Source organism: Vigna radiata, chromosome 8 (genome assembly GCF_000741045.1).
Source record: "Vigna radiata var. radiata cultivar VC1973A chromosome 8, Vradiata_ver6, whole genome shotgun sequence".
Taxonomy (NCBI): domain Eukaryota; kingdom Viridiplantae; phylum Streptophyta; class Magnoliopsida; order Fabales; family Fabaceae; genus Vigna; species Vigna radiata.
The window spans coordinates 6911243-6926940 of NC_028358.1; positions in this window are offsets into that span (position 1 = coordinate 6911243).

A 15698-nucleotide genomic window follows, 5' to 3' on the forward strand; every position below is an offset into this window, starting at 1 on the left:
ACCCAAACACAAATCCAAATACCCAAACCCACAATAAAGGAACTTACCTTCGTCCAGCGATGCTCGAATCCGGAACTTGCCATTTCAGAGCAGTGGAGAGCAATGGAGACGACGAGACTGTGGAGAAGAGTAGTCCGTGAGCGTTAATGGAGAAGACGATAAATGTGAGAGAGAAACCAATTCTGAGAGAGAAACCAATTCTGAGATAGAACCAATCCTTCACATTCAAACTCAAAATGCCCAGGGGTAGAAAAGGAAAACATTCTCTCTGAAAAACTCTGCATTTTTCAGACCAAATTTAAAAAAAAAAAAATAGCCAATAGCATGTTGACACGTGGCAGTGTCAAATGAGTGTCAAATTTATGGTGTCAAAATAACGGGATCCGGGTGACAAAATACGCTAATAATTTCGTCCACTATTCCAAATAAAAGGAATTACAAGCCATTCTCTTTTATGTCCTTTATTTTATTAATAATGTTCCCATTTCATCATCCAAAATTATTTTTTGGGTTAAAATCAATAAAATGATATCGTGTATTAAATCAACGAGAAATCTATAGAAAAGTAATGTTTACTCTTTTTTATTATTAATAATTCACAAATAAATTTATTTTATCTAATTACAAATTAACCACTAATAAATGTTTTAAAATATACTTTGAATCTTTCAAAGGACTTACAATTAATAAAAGACATAATATACACTTCTATTTTTTAAGTAATATTTAAAACATAATTAATATTTCAGAAATAAACTTATTTTATATAATTACACATGAATCTTGGTCAATGACAAAATCCTAAGAGATTCATTGACCTTTTAAAAGAAACATTAACTTTTAAAACAAAAAATTCAATTGATATTTAAAAGTTACAAACTTTCCAAATCCATTTATTACGAATAACAACAATCTAAAAGATATAAATGATAAGCATCTAAGTTTTTCCTTAAATATATGTAAGAAATGACATTCAACTATACTGGTAGACTATTATTATGAAAATATAGTTTGAAGTTAACTATTGGAATATGTTCAATTTTAATTCTTATATATACAGACAAAAATTTACACAGGTAGATAGATCAACAACATATTAAGTGAAAATCAAAAAGATTCGAAGAATGTCTTATTATTCACTGATCTTGATGATTTTGACGAAAATTCTCCTTGCAACCATAATTGTTCTCGTAATTTCATCTGGTAAATTGAAGAACATATATTTATCTCCTCATTGATCTTAACGTAGTTTCTGAAATCTGTCATATGAAGAGTATGATAAATTTTTATTTGTCCCGTAAACCCTCTTATACATGTGATTTTAGTAAGCCTTCTTAAACCTCACCAATCTTCAAAGCAATTAATACCTTTTACATGGATACAATGTTTGATCTTTGAGTAGTGATTTTCTTAAACTGTTGGTTATTTAAAGTTTGAATAACGCGTGAAATGCAGGTGTTAGCAGCAAACAGTTCTGTCGCGGAACATGCACTCAGTTTCCTGACTGTGATGCTCACTGCAAGTTCGTTGGGTACGAGAGAGGGACATGCGTTCCATTTCCAACTAAAGAGAAAATTAGATGTTGTTGTTCTCAAGATCTTCAACAATTCTTTTAGTTCATATCTAAACAATCAATTCCTTCAATAATATTTTTCTCTCTGTTTAAAATTTGATAAAAGGGCATTACTTCCATTCTAGTTTTTATTAATATTGTTGAGATTTCATCCAAGTAAATCTTTAATACTCAATGAAAACATAATTTCATAACGACCGTGACAACAATTACGATGACAACAACGGTAATAATAAAAGAAAAAGAGGAAAAAGAAAAAAACAGAAAAAACAACAAGGATGAGAAAAAAGAAAGAAAAAATCACAATATTTATTAATGAATTTTATAGATAGAAAAAAATTGTCAATTTATCGATAAATATTTATTAAGAGAACAATTATCATGATATTTAAACCGTCAATAATTACGATTCGATTTTTGTTTTATTGTGATTAATTTTGCTTTACTGAAAAACTTTTATGATTATGAATAGATTTCGACAGTTAATAATACTATATTTTTTTTTGAAAATATTGTACATAAAACATGTTATATTGGTTGTATAATTGTAACATCCTAATTTAATAATATAAAATTACTAAAATGAAACATTACATGGATAATGATATAAAAAGAGCTACAAATTAATTATGACCAAATTTTTTCACATGAAAAATAAAGGTTCAACCTAAACTATAGACATCACTCTCATTCTCCCACTGCAACAACTGAAAGATTGTATCCCTAAACTCATACCATTAAGGTGATCATTGTAAAAGAGAAAACAATATATAAAGACATACCATAGAAAAACAAGGGTAAGCTAGTGTAATTTAATATTCATGTGGGAATACAATTCAAACAATCAACTAAGATACTCATACAACATGTGTAAAACATATAAACATATATTGACCGACCACTTTGACTTGATCATCCAGACATTGTATGGAATATCGAGTTCGAGGAATTTGTGCACCGGAGTAGTGAAGTAAATGGAACTTCTGCACCAATTTTATATTTGTAAATATTAAAATGAAACTTGTCTTTCACATTATTATTCTTGAAAAGTCTTTCAAATGATTCATTGAGTTTTAAAAAGTTAAAAAACATGTAAATTTTACACATCAATAATCTAGATATTAATTTATTTTGCATAATTACACGTGAGTCTTCATTAATGGCAACATTCTAAAATATACCAATACCATAAACCTTTCAAAGGATTGACTTTTAAATGTTAGTAAGAGTCGTGTAAAATTTTTATTTTTCAATTAATATTTAGATTTTGCACATTAATATTATAGATATCAACATATAGTTACACGTAAACCTTTATTAATGGCAACATTTTAAAAGATAATTTTGAACCTCTTTCAAAGGAAACATTGACTTTTACAAAATTAATAAGATTTATTTAAATTTTTGTTTTATAATTAATATTTAGAGCTTACAAATTAATACTCAAGAAAACGATTATTAATAACACGTTATAAGATATATATTGAACCTTTCAAAAGATAAATTGAATTAAAAAATTAATAAGATTTGTCAAATTCTTGTTTTCAATTAATTAATATTTAAAATTCATACATTAATATTTCTGAAATGAGTTTATTTTTATTAAATATATGTAAGAAGTTATATAAATAAAGTTTCAAGTTGACCGTTTCAATAGGTTCAACTCTATTTCATGTATATAAAGACAAATGTACAGAGACAGAGAGATCATACAAAGTATTAAGCAAAAACCAGAAAGATTATAAGAATGTCTCGTTATTCACTGATCTCGATTTTGCTAAAAGTTCTCCTTGCAGTTACAATGATTGTCGTAATTTCATCTGGTATGTACAAATTATATTTTAGAACATATATTGCCAATATGTTTTAGACTTTTGTTGGCAAATTGATCTTATATATTTTTACAGAATGTGACGAACATATTAGATTTAATAATACCATAATTAATAAATAAATTGTATGTAAAATTGATAATCTAATAATTTTATTGAACATTCTCAATGATTTCTTGAATATTAAATTTTCACGTGCATGTACTTTTGGTTTTGATAATTTTTTGGTAATATGAATTTTGAATAACCCATGAAACGTAGGAGTGATGAGCAGCAAACAAATCTGCCATGGAACATGCACTCTGTTTCCTGATTGCAATGGTCACTGCAAATTCTTAGGGTATGACTCAGGCACATGCGTTCCATTTCCGCTAACAAGGGGAGCCAGTTGTTGTTGCTCCTAAGATTAAGATTATGTTGTAACCAAATAATGCATTCCTTCAATAATCATAAGCTCCACTGTTAATAAATGGCAATATCAGCCATTCTTTTTAATATCCACTAGTGTAGTTAGGAGAAATGACAACGGTTATTTTCGTCCACAGGTATTAGTTCTTGAACTGAAGCATATACAGATGAGGCAAGTCTACATTTTTATGCCTCGGTTCACAACCGAGGAAAAAAGGTATAGGATTTCACCTCGGTTCAAAGGGAACTGATGCAATAAGTTTTTCGTTTTTTTTTTATTTTTTTTCGCAGCACTTAATGCCTCGGTTCAGAAAGAGACAGTATGTCCGCCTCTACTGTCTCGGTTAGGACCTAAACCGAGGCAGTAGGGTCTTTTTTATTTTTTTTTCTTTGGCCAGCCTTTATGCACTAGTGCAAAAACGCGGTTTAACGTCACTCCTTAGACGTCGGTTCCGTGAAAATCTGACGTCTACTGCTTCACGATGGCATTATCGTAAATAAATTGGAAAACTAGACGTCAGTTTCGATGTCAGGCGACGTCTATGACATCATAGACGTCGCACCTGTCGCAACCTGACGTCCAATTGCCTGAGGTATGTGATAAGACAATCCATTGACGTCGGATTTTCAGGGGACCGACGTCTACTAGGCTGCAATTAATGCTGCCCATCAAATTCCCAGGAGCTTAGACGTCGACTAGAAAGGGCATCGACGTCTACGTCACTGACAGGAAATCGAACATCAACCGGTTCAGCTTTAAACGTCGAATAGACGTCGGATCCCGTGAAAAAGCGATGTCGACTAGGCTACAATTAATGATGTTAACCTAATTCCCCAGGCAATTAGACGTCACATAGTCAAATGCCGACGTCTAAGGCTTGTCTGGAAGGCGGGAAGACAAATTCTTCAATGTAGACGTCGGTTCTGAGGGGCACCGACGTCAAGGTTCCTGTATTTTCACCAAATTCGAGGGTTATAGACGTCGGTTGTGAGGGGCACCGACGTCAACTACCCTGACAGGAAACCAAAACGTCAATCTTTTCAACTTCCTAGACGCCGGATCCCCTGAAACACCGACGTCTATAGACGTCGCTTTCTGGCGCAACCGACGCCCAATTTCATTTTAAATAAACCGCAGACCCTTCTAACCACTCAGTTTCTGATCGCATCTTCATCTCTTCTCCTTTTTCTCCGCTTCTCCTCTTCTTTTACTCCCTTGCGCACCTCTTCTTTTTATCTCTTCCGGCATTGCATTGTATTTTCTCATAACGTCATTGTCTTCGTCCTCTCCTTTTTCTCTCTTCATCCCAGGTGTGTGGTTTTTCTTATGCTTACCGTTTAAACTTTCTTTAGTTTTTTTATCAATTATCTTGTCGTTCAACTAATTAAAATTGGCCTTTTTTGTGTTGTGTTTTAGTGTAGTTTTGATCCACTCTTTGGGTAACATAGTGCAACATTCTCCCTTTGCTGGTTTCCTCACTAAAAGAGTGGCGATCTTTTGAGTTTTCTAGTTCTTTCGACCCAAAATGGAACTTGGGTCCTTGTCTACTTCTCGATACCGTAATTTTTTTCTGTTGCGGTTGAATAATTGGAAGTAGCCATGGACCCATGTTCGGTTTTGGGTTGAAAGCACTAGAAGATTCAAAAGACGCAAGCTTTTTTTGTGGGGAAACTAGCGAGAGGAGAGTGTTACACAATGCTACCGAAAGCCTGGATCAAAGCTGCACTAAAACACAAAGTCGTTGTTAGACGTCGGTTAAAGCCATGTCCGACGTCTATAACAATACAGACGTCGGTTAATGTCATTTTAAACCTCTTTATATATTCATGTTGACGTCGGTTTAATCATAGGTGAACATCTATATAGAGTAATTAGATGTCGGTGTGAGTATAAGCAGACGTTTATATAGATGTCGATGGATATCGTTAACCGACGTTTATATGGACGTCGGTTCTGACGAATTTCGACGTCCTGTAGACGTCACCCGTATAGACGTCGGTTTTGAAAGTGACGTTAAAAGCCCAAATTAACCGACGTTAAACAGCGTTTTTGCACTAGCGATGCCTCGGTTGGAGTTGAACCGATGCCATAGGGGGGTTTTCTGCCTCAGTTATGGTTACAATCAAGACATATTTCCCTGTTTTTTTTAAGAGCAAGTATGTTTCTGCAACATTCCCAACTGCAGAAACAGACCTACATATAATTTTATAGCCAGAACAACCCAAAAGCATATATTTTGAATAAAAATTATATTAAAACATAAATACATTCAATGTAATCATAAATCAACTTCTTAGAAGCATAAGTTAATCCAATGTAATCATAAATCAACTTTGAAGCATAAATCAATGCAATGTACAAAGTTAAACTAATAATAATGTACAAAAACATAAAACAACTTAGAAGCATAAACTTAGAACTTACTATATCCTAATATCTACTACATATTATTATATAATTGAATTACATATTTAGCTAATGTTTTCCTCATGAGTTTAAGTGACTTCTTTGGAATTGGAGTAGTCATATTGAATCTCTGCATAAAACACAATGATTTCAATTAGTGTATATGAAATCTAAACTATAGAAAAAATAAAATTCAAACCTAAATATTACCATTTGCCATCCACTGGTATAATGTGCATCAATGGTGGTCATCATCCAATACATGACGTAGTAGCTGCCAATGACGCTTGAAATTGGAAATAACTTAATTGTCATATACCAAAATTAATAAATGAAACTTTAAAGTTAACAAACTTCACTTACCAAAGTATATAAGGGACAAAATATATCTCCTTCCCTATTGCAAAGCAGGTGGTGATGTATGTTTGGATACCATCAAATTTATTTCTTTCATGAGTGATAGAGGGGTCAATGAACCTATATATATCATTGAACCCCTTCTTGTTATTGACATCAAACATATACCTGAAATGAAGAAATGATCTGATATAAGTAACTTGATAAAAATGAATTATATAAAAAAGTTCTCATAAACTTACATTATCCACAACTGAATGAGTGCAATATTAATTTCTCCTCTCCTCGACGCAAGCTCCCTAACATCTTGCTGATGCAAGTACAATGGGATCTGAGGTTCTCTTCCAAATGTAGTAGAATCCCATTGTACAATCATCAACGCATATGAAATGGTGTTAGCAAGCTCGTCTAACGCACCAAGAGGGTTGTCCTCAGATAAATGAGTCTTATTCGGTGTAGGACTTCCCTCTTGACCTGTCTGCTGTTACATGAAAAAATGGTTATGTTATGACGTCAATAAGAAGTAAATATTAAAACTTAGAAGTATATACTAGGAGTGTTTAACGGGGGGTCAGATACATCACCAACCAAATGTCTACGCTAGGTGACGAAGGACTTAAATGCCTCTTGCACAGTGAAAAACTCATTTGTAGGCACAAGAACAAGGTCATCTGGTAGGACAATTTCATCCACCATGAACTTGACCTCATCTTCTGCTAGTTGTACACCATGCACTACAGTGGTTGTCTCATAGACTGTGTCACGAGCCACTAGCATGGTCCCGGTAGGAGAGAAAATATATAGCTAATATGGACGAGTGTCGTCCATGTCGTCCCCTTGGGCACCGACAGTTGAGCAACTTCCTTTGCCGCTTCTACATGTCAAATTAAATGTTAGGTTATACAAAAAGTAAATTAATAAACAAAAATGATTATTAAGTTTACCTGTAGGGGGCATAGCATGTTCCGTTATAGGAGATGGCGGAGGACAATTGCCATAATCCTCATAACGCTGCTGGAACTGGTATGCAACCATTTCAGCAACTTCATCATACAACTCTGCCCGGACCTTCTTTGTGATCTACTGCGTAATTTCTTTTCTTATGTCCTCCTTCGACTTTTGCTCATACTCTTTAGTTAATCCGTATGAAGATGGATGCGAGGAAGACCCAAAGATCTGTCGTATGCCTATGTCAATCCCAACAACACGCACCCATCTTGGGTGCTTAGGTCGTCCAATAGTTATGGAAAGAATATCCTGACGACCTTCTTGTGTGAATTGACATTGGGAGCTTTGCTAAACCAAGGAGTCCTGTAACATAAGAAAACTTCATAATTATTTGAAAGATCTATGTAATATATATAATAAAAATTTTGTAAAAATATGATAAATGACATCTTACAATTCTTTTAGATATCTCTCTAGCAGTGTCGGAAGTGTAGGAGCCCGATGATCTTAAACGGGTTAACTTCCACTTCTTGTGACGAGATGGTGGTGAAGGAGGAGAAGGAGGGTCACCGCCCTCAGAATAAGGAAGTCTATTATCTAACTTCTACTTCATTATTTTTTCCTCAAGCTCCATGTATCCACCACGAGACAGTAGGTGTGAATTTTTATTCTTAGCACTTATACCCTATGCTTTTGACCTTGTTTCCTGTGACAAAATGAAACAATTGTTATGATATAAAATTATGAATGATGAATTGAATGATTTTTAACTACACTTACCTGTCACGTCTCGGATGTCCTAAGCTTTACAAACTGATGCCATGTTTCTTCGTCAATTGCAGAATATTTAGAACATGGAGTTTCATTACTGTTTGGCCCAAATATATATCTGGATGTCAATTTTGTCTTAAACCTCCGAAATCTTTCTGCAATTGCAGAGAAACGCCTACTCCTTAGGCTGAAGTCATTTGACATATCAAATGTCATCTGCAACAAAGAAAGTAATAACCTTATCTCAATACAAATTTATCAATATAATGAATCTAGAATTTGGAGCAATATTGTTTAACTTACCAATAGATCTTGCTATATAAGATTCTGATTAGCCTCATATACATGGTTAAAGGATGAAGTAAGTATAGAGATACAATCACGTGCTAGTACTCCAAGGTAAGACCTAAATACATTTGCATCTGGGCCAGATGCAACTCCAGTGACCACGTCAATAATGACAGGTGTCCTCTCACCTGCATTTCTTCTAAGTATAAGTTGTCGTAACCTCGTCGCTCCTCTCGTCCGTCTAGAAGTAGGGACTTCATCCCATGGCGAATGAGGTGGCTCAGCCTTATATCTGTCACAATTTCAATAATCTTGAATGATCACTTTGATCGTGTTTGTATTCAAGGTGTGACCCTATCCCATTCAAGAATATTCACTTTTGTTTAGTTTATTAAACATATAAATTTTAAACAACATACCTAAAATTTCACGAAATTTTGCTAGCATTTCGCATTGCTCTTCAGCTTACATGAAATGAAAGTGATTATAAATCACAATCAAATATGCACCGGAAGATCAATACAAAACACAACTGCAAAATTTCATGTAATTTAAGAAATGCATATTAAAATTGATATGTATTAACAAACTATGAAAAAATTATTACTCTTCTTAAACTGTACAACCGGACAATTCAAAATTCAAAACTTGTAAATTAAACGTACCATCTCCTCTCTATTCATCTCTAAAAAGTACATTTGTTTAAAAAAATTTGGAGATAGTAAATAATTTTTGTATTGAATCTCAAATGGGAAACTAAGGCTAATTCAAAGCAACAATATATTCAACCAAACAAATAATTACATATGCAACCTAAAATATATTCAAGAAAATAATATATTCAAGCATAAGAGAAAATTTTAAGAATAGAAATCTGGGAGTGTGAAAGCCGGTCAACTATGGAGAATATCCACGTTTAAGAAGTCGGTCAACTATACAATATCTGGACAAAAACAAACAACATATTAATTACTATCATGATTCCTAAAGTTTATTTCATCACTAAACCAACCAATTTAATACAAACAATTCAAATTTCCACTCCCCTAATTTATATATCTCTAATTAAATCCCCACCATTTAATTTAATCATCAACTTTCTATCATCATTGTATATATTCAAAATCATATTTTTTTTTTCATTTCTTATCTGCTATATGACAAATTTGAAGTTTAACTTATTCATTGTACACCAAGCCATCATGATGAGAAAATTCACATTGTACACCAAGACATCATATATAATTTAGAATCCAAAACAAAATATCCATGTTTTCAAACATCACACAAAAGTTATTTATTTAACAATTACATTAACTTAATTTAAAATTTCAACACATGAAAATCATCTATGCCAACATGCAACCTAAATTTCATCCATGTGTTTCCCACTTACACAACACACAAACTACTTCACCATCCCAATAATAAACCAAAAATATATATCAGTTTACGTTATCAATCAATTTACATTATCAAGTAATTTAACATAAACATTTAGCTAAACTCTCTATCTGCCCTTCCATGAATTATCATCAACAAACACTAACATTGCTACTATAATCAATTTGAAAGTGAAAAAATAAAATAAAATGGTGGCAACAAATACAGCTTACCACGGGTAGGAGGAGAACCATGGTTGCCACAATAGAGGCGCGACGATAGAGGAAGAGGCGCCATGAGTGAGGCGGAGACGGATGCGCATGAACGATGACGAAGATGTTGGCAGCAATGACGAGGCAGAGGCGAGAAGCGACAACAATGGCCCGCGAGGTGGCGACAATGGCCCGCAAGGAAAACGTAGCGACAATGGCAATGGCCCGCGAGGAAGACGAAGTAGCAATGGCCTCAAGGAAGATGAAGAACGACTCTTGCGCAAGTAAGAAGAAGGAGAATGCAAGAAAGAAAAAGAAGAATGACGGAGGAAGCAAAAGAACGCGAGGCCGCGAAAAAGAGAATGAACAACATAGGTTATAATTTTTTATGGGCTGAAGTTAACCAAGTGATACTACCTTGGTTCAACCAATAACCGAGGCAATACACCCCTTACTGCCTCAGTTAATAGTCCACCCGATGCCTAAGGTGCTCAGAGAAAAGAAAAGTAAATGGCACTTCTGAAATTATTTTCAACTTATATGCCTCAGTTGTACTGTCAATCGAAGCCTATAACCCTTTTGACAACGACTCTCAAGGACCTGAAGCAACAATGGTTGATTAAACTGCTTCCAATGTTTAAAAAAGCAGAACTGGCGTGGCTGGAACATGACATACTACCTCAGTTATTTACAAAATCGAGGCAATAGGTCCAATACTGATCATCTCAGTATATCCGTGGTTGTAGTGGATTTTCCAGGCTTTTAAGCCTCGGCCCCCCTCTCAACCGAGGCAATAGGCGTTTCCAGAAAAGGTGTATCAGATGAAAGGTCTGACTAGCAGAAAGCAGATAGATTTGGCAGACTTTTATGCCTCGATTGCCTTTATAACCGAGGTAAAATAGTCTTTTGGCCTCAGGTGCCATGGAACCAAGGCATAAAAATTCGCTATTATTACAAAAATGTAACCGCGTTGTTATGTGCTTCGGTTTTGATAAAACCGAAACCTATATGGCGCATTAGAATTTTTTTTTACTAGTGATCTAAAGCTAAGTTTGTCAAGCTTGCTTATTGATTTTAATGAGCTTTTTTATTTTTTACTTTTTTTACATATTTACATATCTTTTTTGTGAGTAATTTTATTTTTATAAATTTTCATTTTTAAATAATCAATAAAGAGAAGTTTTCATTACAAGAAAAATTTATATTATCGACGGTTAAAATTCGTTGTTAATGCATAAAATACGTATGTAAATTAAAATTATCGACAGTTTACTAATAGTAAAAATTCATCGGTAAAACTATTGTCGCTAAATTTTGTAGATGAATTTGTTTTTCTTCAGTAATTAATACAAATATTTCCCACGTTAGTTCCATTGGTAATGATCGACGAAAAAAATCCATCTGTAAGTGTTTTGATAATTATCGATGCAAAAATTCATTAGTAATTACCGACGGAAAATTTTTTCGATAAATATCGCGATATAGTTCATCTTCTTCCTCCGCTCTTCTTCTTGTTCTGCACTCTTTCATTTTCTTTTTTCTTTTTTTTACCAATCCAGAAGAATGAACACATTAAAGGCGATGATAAACTTTGGTTTTGGCCAAACTTAGAGCAAACAATGACAACATTGTGCGGTGGTGGCAATGTGTGGTAGTGACAATGTGCGATGGTGGCAATGTGTGGTAGTGACAATGTGTAATGGTGGCAATGCTTGGTTCCATCATTTCGTGAAAGTGGAAGAATAGAGGCGGCCTGACTGAACGAAGATGGAGGCGACCTGACTAAACAGAGCGATAACCTTGCTGAACGAAGATGAAGGTGGTCTTGATTTGTAGTTGCAATGGTTTGAGCTCTGGAAATAGGAGAAGGAGAACACTTTATAGCTACCTCTCGCAAAGGGATGAACACTTGCAAGAGAGAAAAAAATAAATAACGTCTCTATCTTATAGACAAAGAGGAAAAATGGGCGGAAAAATTCCCGCTCCTTTTACCGATGAATTTTATCTATGAATTTTCTCGTTGGTAAGTTAAATATACATTATTGACAGATTTACTGATGAACTCTATCCGTAGATGTAATAAACATTACTAACTAATTTTAGCGACAATTTTTTTCAGTCGGTAATGAATCTATCGATAAAATTTATCGATAATTCAAATTTTAAAAATTTTTAGTAAAATCAATCAATAATTTAAATTTATCGACGAATTTATTTTTGTCGAAAAAATTTCATCCATGATTTAAATTTTTTTTGTAATGATTGTTTCTCTTCTTTGTATTTTCTTTCTTCATTTTATTTGAGTTATGGATCAAAACTATTTTAGTATAATATCAAAGCTACTTTGTTTTCACTTGTAATGTCTTTTATTTTATTGTAGTGTTTTCTTAACGTTGCTCAGATTTTATCGTCAAGCTCAAAATTATACTCCTTATGAAAATCAACCATGACAAGAATTGAAGTATGTGTTTAAATTCAACAAAATAAAAAAAAATTAAGTGACAAAAATAAATATTTATAAAAAAGTTATATAAATTTGTTTTTCTGGTTTTAAATTGAATTTTTATAATTCAACTTATTATTATATGTAAGGGCCTGAAATAAATAAGGCTATTGGGTCTTATGTTAAGGCAGTTAGGCTCATAGACTAAGGATACCTTAGCCTTAGAAGAGACTTTTCAGAAATCCAAGTTCATTAGACATTTTTCCTTTCTCTCTCTAAAAAAACCTTTTTCCCTAAAAGGTTTTCTGTCTTCTCTCTAAAATAACATTATGTTGAACCGTTAAATTTCTAGTTTCAAGGTGCCTAAGCGTTCACGACAACAAGGGCTTCACTTTGAACCGATTAGTTTCTTCGTCTCCTTCCATTCCAGTAAGTGATTTTCCTGTTTCCTCCGTTATTTTCGAAACCTAAGATTTGGGGTTTTATTGATTTCATGCAGTTAAAACCCTCCCTTTTCTAATTCCTATTATACTCTAGCTCTAAGAGATGATTTCATCACCATTTTGGTGATTATAGGTCCGGTTGATCTTGTCTCTACTTACTGTCTTGAGGTCTTGTGAATTGTTCTGTGTAACCAAAAGGTAAGGGAGTTAACATTGTTTTGTTGTTGTGTTTATTTATGATTTTGTAAATTATGGGAATGGGCATACGGGAAAATTATTCATATGATTGCTTTATGTGACATTCCATACCTTGACCAATTTATATAATTATTTTCTGGTTTTTCATGATATTGAAAGGTACCCTTGATTGATTGAGGGGTGTGTACAATGCGAAGTTCTATTTTCGTTATGAGTCGTTTATGGTCGTGGTGATGATTTAGTTCTGTTGCTTTGTCCATGATATGTGGTGGAAGCCGTATATTATATTTTGGTTGTTATTTTTATTTTATTTTATTCGGTGTAGTTTAGATATGTTGAAATGCATGTTGTTTTTATAAATAAATTTGGATTGACATTGGTGGATAAAAAGAATTATATAATTATGTTTTGTTGGTTTAGTATATGACCCTGTTTTAATGTTTAATTTTATGGAATTTTAGTTTAGAAAAACTGACGCAGGAATTGTATAAGCTAGCGTCTGGAATCAAAATAAATTTACATATGCAGTAGGAATATATAAAGATGGTTTACTGTAATAATAATTTTGATTTGGAGATGGTTGTAGTTTAAAGATGATTTTATCTTTTAGGTTTAATTTCATTGTTGAATTCTTAATAGTTTATGTGTGATTGTATAAGGTTTAATTAATAGTTTATGAAAGCTGACCCATTACACATTATCAATATGTAATAGCAAATGCACGGTTGATATTAATTATCCTAATGCATAGTAATATAGTTTATTGTGGCTTGTCCATAGTTTATTGTGGCTTGTCCAGTGCATAAATATTATGGTATGCAATGAATGTTGATTTGACAACGTTTCTTTTTTTATAAATACCATTATTCATGTGCATTGTTTCATTGGTAAATTAAATGGTTATATTTATTAAATCTGATGCATGTTTTTTTTATTGTAAATTAACATGGAATTAAGAATTAATATTGTTATCGTATTCACTGGACATAGGTCTAATAAAGTTCTTATAATTGTGTGAGTATTACGTAAATTCCTTTTATGTTAATTTGCTTTGAGTGAATGTTGATGGATTGTAAGGCATGATTTGATGTTTACAGTACTGTATTATAACATGTATATTGATTGGTGTTAAAAGTGTTTGAGTACAGAGTGGATGGAGTGTGATTCAAGTTGGTAATTCAAGTTTCAAAGTACGGAATTTCTTGGTGAGATTCTTAGTGTTTGGAATGAGAGTATGGGAAGCTCAGTCTTGGGGGTCATCTTGACGCTCCAATGGTCAATCAAGCTCATCTAGAGAGATTGAACCATGTGGTGAGGAGCAGCAGGAGGTCTTAGTCTCGAGGGCTCCCAGTATGCTTCAAGGCGCGAAACAGGCTAACCTCGGTGGAGAACCCAAGTTTCATAAGTCACCACGGGTGCAAGACTTGCCATAGCTCGTCTTTCATTCTAAGTCCAGACGAGTCAAGTCTAGAATATAACATGTATAGGATGTGTGTTTTATCTGATTAATATTTTGCATGTCTTATATATACAATTAGCTCATCTTTGCAATTGTTTGCCTGCTGTGTTGTGCCATGTTGTGTGTGTTGCCCTTTTGCGATGATCATCCATTTTGGATGTGAGCAGAAGAAGGAGAGACCTCCCTAGAGCATGTATTGGAGGAGCACGAGGATGTTGCAGCATAGATTCCCTAGGGCCTTCTTAGTTCTTTATGTTCTATTGAAACACTTTTGTTCAATTTATTTTGAGATACTTTCTAGAACTCTAAGCTTTTAATTTTCAGCTATTCCAAAGATGATTGTAATCCTTTATAGTTTAATCACTCTTGACTGCTTTCCTTTATTATAAATGATGACATCTAGACTATATGATATGCATGTCATGTAAATTTTGGGATGTCACATTATAAATGTAATAAGAGTATAAATTCAAACCCATGTTTGCATTTATGTAGTTAGTTTTTGAGTGATTGGAATTATCTTTCCTTTAAGTTTCTTTAAAATTTCGATTTTTTCTTTCTTTTCTTTATTATTATTATATTATTAATTTGTTTCTTTTTCGATAAATAACTAATTCTTAAGATTTAATTCACAAAATTAAAATCATAAAAGTCGAGATGGGTTTACATTAATCATTAAATATTCCAAATGATTTTCTTAATTTATTCATATTTTAGTTTAATAATTTAATACAGAATATATTTATTCATATTTTGATTTAATTCAATTTTTTAGTTGAGGAAATGTTTTAGGTAAAACGAGCGAGACAGAAGGCGAGAAAAAAACAAACGACAAAACATATTCAACGGCTTCAAATTTGGTTTTGAATGTATTTATTTTTTATTAAAAAAATTAATTGCTAAAGTTTCACAACTGGAACGTTACAAGTATAAAAAAAATCATTTATATTTTATTGAACTACTTTTCTTATTTAAT